Source organism: Bombus fervidus, chromosome 6 (genome assembly GCF_041682495.2).
Source record: "Bombus fervidus isolate BK054 chromosome 6, iyBomFerv1, whole genome shotgun sequence".
In the NCBI taxonomy this organism is placed as follows: Eukaryota; Metazoa; Arthropoda; class Insecta; order Hymenoptera; family Apidae; genus Bombus; species Bombus fervidus.
Window position 1 is genome coordinate 1,566,219 of NC_091522.1, and position 16,668 is coordinate 1,582,886.

Sequence of the window (16,668 nt, forward strand, 5' to 3'; positions counted from 1 at the left end):
ACGTTATAAGTTTATAGTATACAACGTTATATGTTATAGCATAATGCTACATAACGTTATACGTTATAACGTAATGCTACATAACGTTATACGTTATAACGTAATAGTATACAACGTTATACGTTATAACGTAATGCTACATATCGTTATACGTTATAACGTAATAGTATACAACGTTATACGTTATAACGTAATGCTACATAACGTTATACGTTATAACGTAATAGTATACAACGTTATACGTTATAACGTAATGCTACATAACGTTATACGTTATAAGGTACCAGTATACAACGTTATACGTTATAACGTCGTGCTACATAACGTTATACGTTATAACGTAATAGTATACAACGTTATACGTTATAACGTAATGCTACATAACGTTATACGTTATAACGTAATAGTATACAACGTTATACGTTATAACGTAATGCTACATAACGTTATACGTTATAACGTGGTGCTACATAACGTTATACGTTATAACGTAATAGTATACAACGTTATACGTTATAACGTAATGCTACATAACGTAATACGTTATAAGGTAACAGTACATAGCGTTATACGATATAACGTAGTGCTACATAACGTTATACGTTATAACGTGGTGCTACATAACGTTATACGTTATAACGTCGTGCTACATAACGTTATACGTTATAACGTAATAGTATACAACGTTATACGTTATAGCGTAATGATACATAACGTTATACGTTATAAGGTAATAGGATATAACGTTATACGTTATAACGTAATGCTACATAACGTAATACGTTATAAGGTAACAGTACATAGCGTTATACGATATAACGTAGTGCTACATAACGTTATACGTTATAACGTGGTGCTACATAACGTTATACGTTATAACGCTGTGCTACATAACGTTATACGTTATAACGTAATAGTATACAACGTTATACGTTATAACGTAATGCTACATAACGTTATACGTTATAACGTAATAGTATACAACGTTATACGTTATAACGTAATGCTATCTAACGTTATACGTTATAACGTAATTGTATACAACGTTATACGTTTTAACGTCGTGCTACATATCGTTATACGTTATAACGTAATAGTATACAACGTTATACGTTATAACGTAATGCTACATAACGTTATACGTTATAACGTAATAGTATACAACGTTATACGTTATAACGTCGTGCTACATAACGTTATACGTTATAACGTAATAGTATACAACGTTATACGTTATAACGTAATGCTACATAACGTTATACGTTATAACGTAATAGTATACAAGGTTATACGTTATAACGTAATGCTACATAACGTTATACGTTATAACGTAATAGTATACAACGTTATACGTTATAACGTAATGCTACATAACATTATACGTTATAAGGTTATAGTATACAACGTTATATGTTATAGCATAATGCTACATAACGTTATACGTTATAACGTAATGCTACATAACGGTATACGTTATAAGGTAGTAGTATACAACGTTATACGTTATAACGTAATGCTACATAACGTTATACGTTATAACGTACTAGTATACAACGTTATACGTTATAACGTCGTGCTACATAACGTTATACGTTATAACGTAATAGTATAGAACGTTATAAGTTATAGCGTAATGCTACATAACGTTATATGTTATAACGTAATAGTATACAACGTTATACGTTATAACGTAATGCTACATATCGTTATACGTTATAACGTAATAGTATGCAACGTTATACGTTATAACGTCGTGCTACATAACGTTATACGTTATAACGTAATAGTATACAACGTTATACGTTATAACGTAATGCTACATAACGTTATACGTTATAACGTAATAGTATACAACGTTATACGTTATAACGTAATGCTATCTAACGTTATACGTTATAACGTAATAGTATACAACGTTATACGTTATAACGTAATGCTACATATCGTTATACGTTATAACGTAATAGTATACAACGTTATACGTTATAACGTAATGCTACATAACGTTATACGTTATAACGTAATAGTATACAACGTTATACGTTATAACGTAATGCTACATAACATTATACGTTATAAGGTTATAGTATACAACGTTATATGTTATAGCATAATGCTACATAACGTTATACGTTATAACGTAATGCTACATAACGGTATACGTTATAAGGTAGTAGTATACAAAGTCATACGTTATAACGTAATGCTACATAACGTTATACGTTATAACGTACTAGTATACAACGTTATACGTTATAACGTCGTGCTACATTACGTTATACGTTATAACGTAATAGTATACAACGTTATACGTTATAGCGTAATGCTACATAACGTTATACGTTATAACGTAATAGTATACAACGTTATACGTTATAACGTAATGCTACATATCGTTATACGTTATAACGTAATAGTATACAACGTTATACGTTATAACGTCGTGCTACATAACGTTATACGTTATAACGTAATAGTATACAACGTTATACGTTATAACGTAATGCTACATAACGTTATACGTTATAACGTAATAGTATACAACGTTATACGTTATAACGTAATGCTACATAACGTTATACGTTATAACGTAATAGTATACAACGTTATACGTTATAACGTAATGCTACATAACGTTATACGTTATAACGTAATAGTATACAACGTTATACGTTATAACGTAATGCTACATAACGTTATACGTTATAAGGTAATAGTATACAACGAAATACGTTATAACGTAGTGCTACATAACGTTATACGTTATAACGTAATAGTATACAACGTTATACGTTATAACGTAATGCTACATAACGTTATACGTTATAACGTAATAGTATACAACGTTATACGTTATAACGTAATGCTACATATCGTTATACGTTATAACGTAATAGTATACAACGTTATACGTTATAACGTAATGCTACATAACGTTATACGTTATAACGTAATAGTATACAACGTTATACGTTATAACGTAATGCTACATAACGTTATACGTTATAAGGTACCAGTATACAACGTTATACGTTATAACGTCGTGCTACATAACGTTATACGTTATAACGTAATAGTATACAACGAAATACGTTATAACGTAATGCTACATAACGTTATACGTTATAACGTAATAGTATACAACGTTATACGTTATAACGTAATGCTACATAACGTTATACGTTATAACGTAATAGTATACAACGTTATACGTTATAACGTAATGCTACATATCGTTATACGTTATAACGTAATAGTATACAACGTTATACGTTATAACGTAATGCTACATAACGTTATACGTTATAACGTAATAGTATACAACGTTATACGTTATAACGTAATGCTACATAACATTATACGTTATAAGGTTATAGTATACAACGTTATATGTTATAGCATAATGCTACATAACGTTATACGTTATAACGTAATGCTACATAACGGTATACGTTATAAGGTAGTAGTATACAACGTTATACGTTATAACGTAATGCTACATATCGTTATACGTTATAACGTAATAGTATACAACGTTATACGTTATAACGTAATGCTACATAACGTTATACGTTATAACGTAATAGTATACAACGTTATACGTTATAACGTAATGCTACACAACATTATACGTTATAAGGTTATAGTATACAACGTTATATGTTATAGCATAATGCTACATAACGTTATACGTTATAACGTAATGCTACATAACGGTATACGTTATAAGGTAGTAGTATACAAAGTTATACGTTATAACGTAATGCTACATAACGTTATACGTTATAACGTACTAGTATACAACGTTATACGTTATAACGTCGTGCTACATTACGTTATACGTTATAACGTAATAGTATACAACGTTATACGTTATAGCGTAATGCTACATAACGTTATACGTTATAACGTAATAGTATACAACGTTATACGTTATAACGTAATGCTACATATCGTTATACGTTATAACGTAATAGTATGCAACGTTATACGTTATAACGTAATGCTACATAACGTTATACGTTATAACGTAATAGTATACAACGTTATACGTTATAACGTAATGCTACATATCGTTATACGTTATAACGTAATAGTATACAACGTTATACGTTATAATGTCGTGCTACATAACGTTATACGTTATAACGTAATAGTATACAACGTTATACGTTATAACGTAATGCTACATAACGTTATACGTTATAACGTAATAGTATACAAGGTTATACGTTATAACGTAATGCTACATAACGTTATACGTTATAACGTAATAGTATACAACGTTATGCGTTATAACGTAATGCTACATAACATTATACGTTATAAGTTTATAGTATACAACGTTATATGTTATAGCATAATGCTACATAACGTTATACGTTATAACGTAATGCTACATAACGGTATACGTTATAAGGTAGTAGTATACAACGTTATACGTTATAACGTAATGCTACATAACGTTATACGTTATAACGTACTAGTATACAACGTTATACGTTATAACGTCGTGCTACATAACGTTATACGTTATAACGTAATAGTATACAACGTTATACGTTATAACGTAATGCTACATATCGTTATACGTTATAACGTAATAGTATACAACGTTATACGTTATAACGTAATGCTACATAACGTTATACGTTATAACGTAATAGTATACAACGTTATACGTTATAACGTAATGCTACATAACGTTATACGTTATAAGGTACCAGTATACAACGTTATACGTTATAACGTCGTGCTACATAACGTTATACGTTATAACGTAATAGTATACAACGTTATACGTTATAACGTAATGCTACATAACGTTATACGATATAACGTAATAGTATACAACGTTATACGTTATAACGTAATGCTACATAACGTTATGCGTTATAACGTAATAGTATACAACGTTATACGTTATAACGTAATGCTACATAACGTTATACGTTATAAGGTAATAGTATACAACGAAATACGTTATAACGTAGTGCTACATAACGTTATACGTTATAACGTAATAGTATACAACGTTATACGTTATAACGTAATGCTACATAACGTTATACGTTATAACGTAATAGTATACAACGTTATACGTTATAACGTAATGCTACATATCGTTATACGTTATAACGTAATAGTATACAACGTTATACGTTATAACGTCGTGCTACATAACGTTATACGTTATAACGTAATAGTATACAACGTTATACGTTATAACGTAATGCTACATAACGTTATACGTTATAACGTAATAGTATACAAGGTTATACGTTATAACGTAATGCTACATAACGTTATACGTTATAACGTAATAGTATACAACGTTATGCGTTATAACGTAATGCTACATAACATTATACGTTATAAGTTTATAGTATACAACGTTATATGTTATAGCATAATGCTACATAACGTTATACGTTATAACGTAATGCTACATAACGGTATACGTTATAAGGTAGTAGTATACAACGTTATACGTTATAACGTAATGCTACATAACGTTATACGTTATAACGTACTAGTATACAACGTTATACGTTATAACGTCGTGCTACATAACGTTATACGTTATAACGTAATAGTATACAACGTTATACGTTATAACGTAATGCTACATATCGTTATACGTTATAACGTAATAGTATACAACGTTATACGTTATAACGTAATGCTACATAACGTTATACGTTATAACGTAATAGTATACAACGTTATACGTTATAACGTAATGCTACATAACGTTATACGTTATAAGGTACCAGTATACAACGTTATACGTTATAACGTCGTGCTACATAACGTTATACGTTATAACGTAATAGTATACAACGTTATACGTTATAACGTAATGCTACATAACGTTATACGATATAACGTAATAGTATACAACGTTATACGTTATAACGTAATGCTACATAACGTTATACGTTATAACGTAATAGTATACAACGTTATACGTTATAACGTAATGCTACATAACGTTATACGTTATAAGGTAATAGTATACAACGAAATACGTTATAACGTAGTGCTACATAACGTTATACGTTATAACGTAATAGTATACAACGTTATACGTTATAACGTAATGCTACATAACGTTATACGTTATAACGTAATAGTATACAACGTTATACGTTATAACGTAATGCTACATATCGTTATACGTTATAACGTAATAGTATATAACGTTATACGTTATAACGTAATGCTACATAACGTTATACGTTATAACGTAATAGTATACAACGTTATACGTTATAACGTAATGCTACATAACGTTATACGTTATAAGGTACCAGTATACAACGTTATACGTTATAACGTCGTGCTACATAACGTTATACGTTATAACGTAATAGTATACAACGTTATACGTTATAACGTAATGCTACATAACGTTATACGTTATAACGTAATAGTATACAACGTTATACGTTATAACGTAATGCTACATAACGTTATACGTTATAACGTAATAGTATACAACGTTATACGTTATAGCGTAATGCTACATAACGTTATACGTTATAAGGTAATAGTATACAACGAAATACGTTATAACGTAGTGCTACATAACGTTATACGTTATAACGTAATAGTATACAACGTTATACGTTATAACGTAATGCTACATAACGTTATACGTTATAACGTAATAGTATACAACGTTATACGTTATAACGTAATGCTACATATCGTTATACGTTATAACGTAATAGTATACAACGTTATACGTTATAACGTAATGCTACATAACGTTATACGTTATAACGTAATAGTATACAACGTTATACGTTATAACGTAATGCTACATAACGTTATACGTTATAAGGTACCAGTATACAACGTTATACGTTATAACGTCGTGCTACATAACGTTATACGTTATAACGTAATAGTATACAACGTTATACGTTATAACGTAATGCTACATAACGTTATACGTTATAACGTAATAGTATACAACGTTATACGTTATAACGTAATGCTACATAACGTTATACGTTATAACGTGGTGCTACATAACGTTATACGTTATAACGTAATAGTATACAACGTTATACGTTATAACGTAATGCTACATAACGTAATACGTTATAAGGTAACAGTACATAGCGTTATACGATATAACGTAGTGCTACATAACGTTATACGTTATAACGTGGTGCTACATAACGTTATACGTTATAACGTCGTGCTACATAACGTTATACGTTATAACGTAATAGTATACAACGTTATACGTTATAGCGTAATGATACATAACGTTATACGTTATAAGGTAATAGGATATAACGTTATACGTTATAACGTAATGCTACATAACGTAATACGTTATAAGGTAACAGTACATAGCGTTATACGATATAACGTAGTGCTACATAACGTTATACGTTATAACGTGGTGCTACATAACGTTATACGTTATAACGTCGTGCTACATAACGTTATACGTTATAACGTAATAGTATACAACGTTATACGTTATAACGTAATGCTACATAACGTTATACGTTATAACGTAATAGTATACAACGTTATACGTTATAACGTAATGCTATCTAACGTTATACGTTATAACGTAATTGTATACAACGTTATACGTTTTAACGTCGTGCTACATATCGTTATACGTTATAACGTAATAGTATACAACGTTATACGTTATAACGTAATGCTACATAACGTTATACGTTATAACGTAATAGTATACAACGTTATACGTTATAACGTCGTGCTACATAACGTTATACGTTATAACGTAATAGTATACAACGTTATACGTTATAACGTAATGCTACATAACGTTATACGTTATAACGTAATAGTATACAAGGTTATACGTTATAACGTAATGCTACATAACGTTATACGTTATAACGTAATAGTATACAACGTTATACGTTATAACGTAATGCTACATAACATTATACGTTATAAGGTTATAGTATACAACGTTATATGTTATAGCATAATGCTACATAACGTTATACGTTATAACGTAATGCTACATAACGGTATACGTTATAAGGTAGTAGTATACAACGTTATACGTTATAACGTAATGCTACATAACGTTATACGTTATAACGTACTAGTATACAACGTTATACGTTATAACGTCGTGCTACATAACGTTATACGTTATAACGTAATAGTATAGAACGTTATAAGTTATAGCGTAATGCTACATAACGTTATATGTTATAACGTAATAGTATACAACGTTATACGTTATAACGTAATGCTACATATCGTTATACGTTATAACGTAATAGTATGCAACGTTATACGTTATAACGTCGTGCTACATAACGTTATACGTTATAACGTAATAGTATACAACGTTATACGTTATAACGTAATGCTACATAACGTTATACGTTATAACGTAATAGTATACAACGTTATACGTTATAACGTAATGCTATCTAACGTTATACGTTATAACGTAATAGTATACAACGTTATACGTTATAACGTAATGCTACATATCGTTATACGTTATAACGTAATAGTATACAACGTTATACGTTATAACGTAATGCTACATAACGTTATACGTTATAACGTAATAGTATACAACGTTATACGTTATAACGTAATGCTACATAACATTATACGTTATAAGGTTATAGTATACAACGTTATATGTTATAGCATAATGCTACATAACGTTATACGTTATAACGTAATGCTACATAACGGTATACGTTATAAGGTAGTAGTATACAAAGTCATACGTTATAACGTAATGCTACATAACGTTATACGTTATAACGTACTAGTATACAACGTTATACGTTATAACGTCGTGCTACATTACGTTATACGTTATAACGTAATAGTATACAACGTTATACGTTATAGCGTAATGCTACATAACGTTATACGTTATAACGTAATAGTATACAACGTTATACGTTATAACGTAATGCTACATATCGTTATACGTTATAACGTAATAGTATACAACGTTATACGTTATAACGTCGTGCTACATAACGTTATACGTTATAACGTAATAGTATACAACGTTATACGTTATAACGTAATGCTACATAACGTTATACGTTATAACGTAATAGTATACAAGGTTATACGTTATAACGTAATGCTACATAACGTTATACGTTATAACGTAATAGTATACAACGTTATGCGTTATAACGTAATGCTACATAACATTATACGTTATAAGGTTATAGTATACAACGTTATATGTTATAGCATAATGCTACATAACGTTATACGTTATAACGTAATGCTACATAACGGTATACGTTATAAGGTAGTAGTATACAACGTTATACGTTATAACGTAATGCTACATAACGTTATACGTTATAACGTACTAGTATACAACGTTATACGTTATAACGTCGTGCTACATAACGTTATACGTTATAACGTAATAGTATACAATGTTATACGTTATAGCGTAATGCTACATAACGTTATACGTTATAACGTAATAGTATACCACGTTATACGTTATAACGTAATGCTACATAACGTTATACGATATAACGTAATAGTATATAACGTTATACGTTTTAACGTCGTGCTACATAACGTTATACGTTATAACGTAATAGTATACAACGTTATACGTTATAACGTAATGCTACATATCGTTATACGTTATAACGTAATAGTATACAACGTTATACGTTATAACGTAATGCTACATAACGTTATACGTTATAACGTAATAGTATACAACGTTATACGTTATAACGTAATGCTACATAACGTTATACGTTATAAGGTACCAGTATACAACGTTATACGTTATAACGTCGTGCTACATAACGTTATACGTTATAACGTAATAGTATACAACGTTATACGTTATAACGTAATGCTACATAACGTTATACGTTATAACGTAATAGTATACAACGTTATACGTTATAACGTAATGCTACATAACGTTATACGTTATAACGTAATAGTATACAACGTTATACGTTATAACGTAATGCTACATAACGTTATACGTTATAAGGTAATAGTATACAACGAAATACGTTATAACGTAGTGCTACATAACGTTATACGTTATAACGTAATAGTATACAACGTTATACGTTATAACGTAATGCTACATAACGTTATACGTTATAACGTAATAGTATACAACGTTATACGTTATAACGTAATGCTACATATCGTTATACGTTATAACGTAATAGTATACAACGTTATACGTTATAACGTAATGCTACATAACGTTATACGTTATAACGTAATAGTATACAACGTTATACGTTATAACGTAATGCTACATAACGTTATACGTTATAAGGTACCAGTATACAACGTTATACGTTATAACGTCGTGCTACATAACGTTATACGTTATAACGTAATAGTATACAACGTTATACGTTATAACGTAATGCTACATAACGTTATACGTTATAACGTAATAGTATACAACGTTATACGTTATAACGTAATGCTACATAACGTTATACGTTATAACGTAATAGTATACAACGTTATACGTTATAACGTAATGCTACATAACGTTATACGTTATAAGGTACCAGTATACAACGTTATACGTTATAACGTCGTGCTACATAACGTTATACGTTATAACGTAATAGCATACAACGTTATACGTTATAACGTAATGCTACATAACGTTATACGTTATAACGTAATAGTATACAACGTTATACGTTATAACGTAATGCTACATAACGTTATACGTTATAACGTGGTGCTACATAACGTTATACGTTATAACGTAATAGTATACAACGTTATACGTTATAACGTAATGCTACATAACGTAATACGTTATAAGGTAACAGTACATAGCGTTATACGATATAACGTAGTGCTACATAACGTTATACGTTATAACGTGGTGCTACATAACGTTATACGTTATAACGTCGTGCTACATAACGTTATACGTTATAACGTAATAGTATACAACGTTATACGTTATAGCGTAATGATACATAACGTTATACGTTATAAGGTAATAGGATATAACGTTATACGTTATAACGTAATGCTACATAACGTAATACGTTATAAGGTAACAGTACATAGCGTTATACGATATAACGTAGTGCTACATAACGTTATACGTTATAACGTGGTGCTACATAACGTTATACGTTATAACGTCGTGCTACATAACGTTATACGTTATAACGTAATAGTATACAACGTTATACGTTATAACGTAATGCTACATAACGTTATACGTTATAACGTAATAGTATACAACGTTATACGTTATAACGTAATGCTATCTAACGTTATACGTTATAACGTAATTGTATACAACGTTATACGTTTTAACGTCGTGCTACATATCGTTATACGTTATAACGTAATAGTATACAACGTTATACGTTATAACGTAATGCTACATAACGTTATACGTTATAACGTAATAGTATACAACGTTATACGTTATAACGTCGTGCTACATAACGTTATACGTTATAACGTAATAGTATACAACGTTATACGTTATAACGTAATGCTACATAACGTTATACGTTATAACGTAATAGTATACAAGGTTATACGTTATAACGTAATGCTACATAACGTTATACGTTATAACGTAATAGTATACAACGTTATACGTTATAACGTAATGCTACATAACATTATACGTTATAAGGTACCAGTATACAACGTTATACGTTATAACGTCGTGCTACATAACGTTATACGTTATAACGTAATAGTATACAACGTTATACGTTATAACGTAATGCTACATAACGTTATACGTTATAACGTAATAGTATACAACGTTATACGTTATAACGTAATGCTACATAACGTTATACGTTATAACGTAATAGTATACAACGTTATACGTTATAACGTAATGCTACATAACGTTATACGTTGTAAGGTAATAGTATACAACGAAATACGTTATAACGTAGTGCTACATAACGTTATACGTTATAACGTAATAGTATACAACGTTATACGTTATAACGTAATGCTACATAACGTTATACGTTATAACGTAATAGTATACAACGTTATACGTTATAACGTAATGCTACATATCGTTATACGTTATAACGTAATAGTATACAACGTTATACGTTATAACGTAATGCTACATAACGTTATACGTTATAACGTAATAGTATACAACGTTATACGTTATAACGTAATGCTACATAACGTTATACGTTATAACGTACTAGTATACAACGTTATACGTTATAACGTCGTGCTACATTACGTTATACGTTATAACGTAATAGTATACAACGTTATACGTTATAGCGTAATGCTACATAACGTTATACGTTATAACGTAATAGTATACAACGTTATACGTTATAACGTAATGCTACATATCGTTATACGTTATAACGTAATAGTATGCAACGTTATACGTTATAACGTAATGCTACATAACGTTATACGTTATAACGTAATAGTATACAACGTTATACGTTATAACGTAATGCTACATATCGTTATACGTTATAACGTAATAGTATACAACGTTATACGTTATAACGTCGTGCTACATAACGTTATACGTTATAACGTAATAGTATACAACGTTATACGTTATAACGTAATGCTACATAACGTTATACGTTATAACGTAATAGTATACAAGGTTATACGTTATAACGTAATGCTACATAACGTTATACGTTATAACGTAATAGTATACAACGTTATGCGTTATAACGTAATGCTACATAACATTATACGTTATAAGTTTATAGTATACAACGTTATATGTTATAGCATAATGCTACATAACGTTATACGTTATAACGTAATGCTACACAACGGTATACGTTATAAGGTAGTAGTATACAACGTTATACGTTATAACGTAATGCTACATAACGTTATACGTTATAACGTACTAGTATACAACGTTATACGTTATAACGTCGTGCTACATAACGTTATACGTTATAACGTAATAGTATACAATGTTATACGTTATAGCGTAATGCTACATAACGTTATACGTTATAACGTAATAGTATACCACGTTATACGTTATAACGTAATGCTACATAACGTTATACGTTATAACGTAATAGTATATAACGTTATACGTTTTAACGTCGTGCTACATAACGTTATACGTTATAACGTAATAGTATACAACGTTATACGTTATAACGTAATGCTACATATCGTTATACGTTATAACGTACTAGTATACAACGTTATACGTTATAGCGTAATGCTACATAACGTTATACGTTATAACGTAATAGTATACAACGTTATACGTTATAACGTAATGCTACATAACGTTATACGTTATAAGGTACCAGTATACAACGTTATACGTTATAACGTCGTGCTACATAACGTTATACGTTATAACGTAATAGTATACAACGTTATACGTTATAACGTAATGCTACATAACGTTATACGTTATAACGTAATAGTATACAACGTTATACGTTATAACGTAATGCTACATAACGTTATACGTTATAACGTAATAGTATACAACGTTATACGTTATAACGTAATGCTACATAACGTTATACGTTATAAGGTAATAGTATACAACGAAATACGTTATAACGTAGTGCTACATAACGTTATACGTTATAACGTAATAGTATACAACGTTATACGTTATAACGTAATGCTACATAACGTTATACGTTATAACGTAATAGTATACAACGTTATACGTTATAACGTAATGCTACATATCGTTATACGTTATAACGTAATAGTATACAACGTTATACGTTATAACGTAATGCTACATAACGTTATACGTTATAACGTAATAGTATACAACGTTATACGTTATAACGTAATGCTACATAACGTTATACGTTATAAGGTACCAGTATACAACGTTATACGTTATAACGTCGTGCTACATAACGTTATACGTTATAACGTAATAGTATACAACGTTATACGTTATAACGTAATGCTACATAACGTTATACGTTATAACGTAATAGTATACAACGTTATACGTTATAACGTAATGCTACATAACGTTATACGTTATAACGTAATAGTATACAACGTTATACGTTATAACGTAATGCTACATAACGTTATACGTTATAAGGTAATAGTATACAACGAAATACGTTATAACGTAGTGCTACATAACGTTATACGTTATAACGTAATAGTATACAACGTTATACGTTATAACGTAATGCTACATAACGTTATACGTTATAACGTAATAGTATACAACGTTATACGTTATAACGTAATGCTACATATCGTTATACGTTATAACGTAATAGTATACAACGTTATACGTTATAACGTAATGCTACATAACGTTATACGTTATAACGTAATAGTATACAACGTTATACGTTATAACGTAATGCTACATAACGTTATACGTTATAAGGTACCAGTATACAACGTTATACGTTATAACGTCGTGCTACATAACGTTATACGTTATAACGTAATAGTATACAACGTTATACGTTATAACGTAATGCTACATAACGTTATACGTTATAACGTAATAGTATACAACGTTATACGTTATAACGTAATGCTACATAACGTTATACGTTATAACGTGGTGCTACATAACGTTATACGTTATAACGTAATAGTATACAACGTTATACGTTATAACGTAATGCTACATAACGTAATACGTTATAAGGTAACAGTACATAGCGTTATACGATATAACGTAGTGCTACATAACGTTATACGTTATAACGTGGTGCTACATAACGTTATACGTTATAACGTCGTGCTACATAACGTTATACGTTATAACGTAATAGTATACAACGTTATACGTTATAGCGTAATGATACATAACGTTATACGTTATAAGGTAATAGGATATAACGTTATACGTTATAACGTAATGCTACATAACGTAATACGTTATAAGGTAACAGTACATAGCGTTATACGATATAACGTAGTGCTACATAACGTTATACGTTATAACGTGGTGCTACATAACGTTATACGTTATAACGTCGTGCTACATAACGTTATACGTTATAACGTAATAGTATACAACGTTATACGTTATAACGTAATGCTACATAACGTTATACGTTATAACGTAATAGTATACAACGTTATACGTTATAACGTAATGCTATCTAACGTTATACGTTATAACGTAATTGTATACAACGTTATACGTTTTAACGTCGTGCTACATATCGTTATACGTTATAACGTAATAGTATACAACGTTATACGTTATAACGTAATGCTACATAACGTTATACGTTATAACGTAATAGTATACAACGTTATACGTTATAACGTCGTGCTACATAACGTTATACGTTATAACGTAATAGTATACAACGTTATACGTTATAACGTAATGCTACATAACGTTATACGTTATAACGTAATAGTATACAAGGTTATACGTTATAACGTAATGCTACATAACGTTATACGTTATAACGTAATAGTATACAACGTTATACGTTATAACGTAATGCTACATAACATTATACGTTATAAGGTTATAGTATACAACGTTATATGTTATAGCATAATGCTACATAACGTTATACGTTATAACGTAATGCTACATAACGGTATACGTTATAAGGTAGTAGTATACAACGTTATACGTTATAACGTAATGCTACATAACGTTATACGTTATAACGTACTAGTATACAACGTTATACGTTATAACGTCGTGCTACATAACGTTATACGTTATAACGTAATAGTATACAACGTTATAAGTTATAGCGTAATGCTACATAACGTTATATGTTATAACGTAATAGTATACAACGTTATACGTTATAACGTAATGCTACATATCGTTATACGTTATAACGTAATAGTATGCAACGTTATACGTTATAACGTCGTGCTACATAACGTTATACGTTATAACGTAATAGTATACAACGTTATACGTTATAACGTAATGCTACATAACGTTATACGTTATAACGTAATAGTATACAACGTTATACGTTATAACGTAATGCTATCTAACGTTATACGTTATAACGTAATAGTATACAACGTTATACGTTATAACGTAATGCTACATATCGTTATACGTTATAACGTAATAGTATACAACGTTATACGTTATAACGTAATGCTACATAACGTTATACGTTATAACGTAATAGTATACAACGTTATACGTTATAACGTAATGCTACATAACATTATACGTTATAAGGTTATAGTATACAACGTTATATGTTATAGCATAATGCTACATAACGTTATACGTTATAACGTAATGCTACATAACGGTATACGTTATAAGGTAGTAGTATACAAAGTTATACGTTATAACGTCGTGCTACATAACGTTATACGTTATAACGTAATAGTATACAACGTTATACGTTATAACGTAATGCTACATAACGTTATACGTTATAACGTAATAGTATACAACGTTATACGTTATAACGTAATGCTACATAACGTTATACGTTATAACGTAATAGTATACAACGTTATACGTTATAACGTAATGCTACATAACGTTATACGTTGTAAGGTAATAGTATACAACGAAATACGTTATAACGTAGTGCTACATAACGTTATACGTTATAACGTAATAGTATACAACGTTATACGTTATAACGTAATGCTACATAACGTTATACGTTATAACGTAATAGT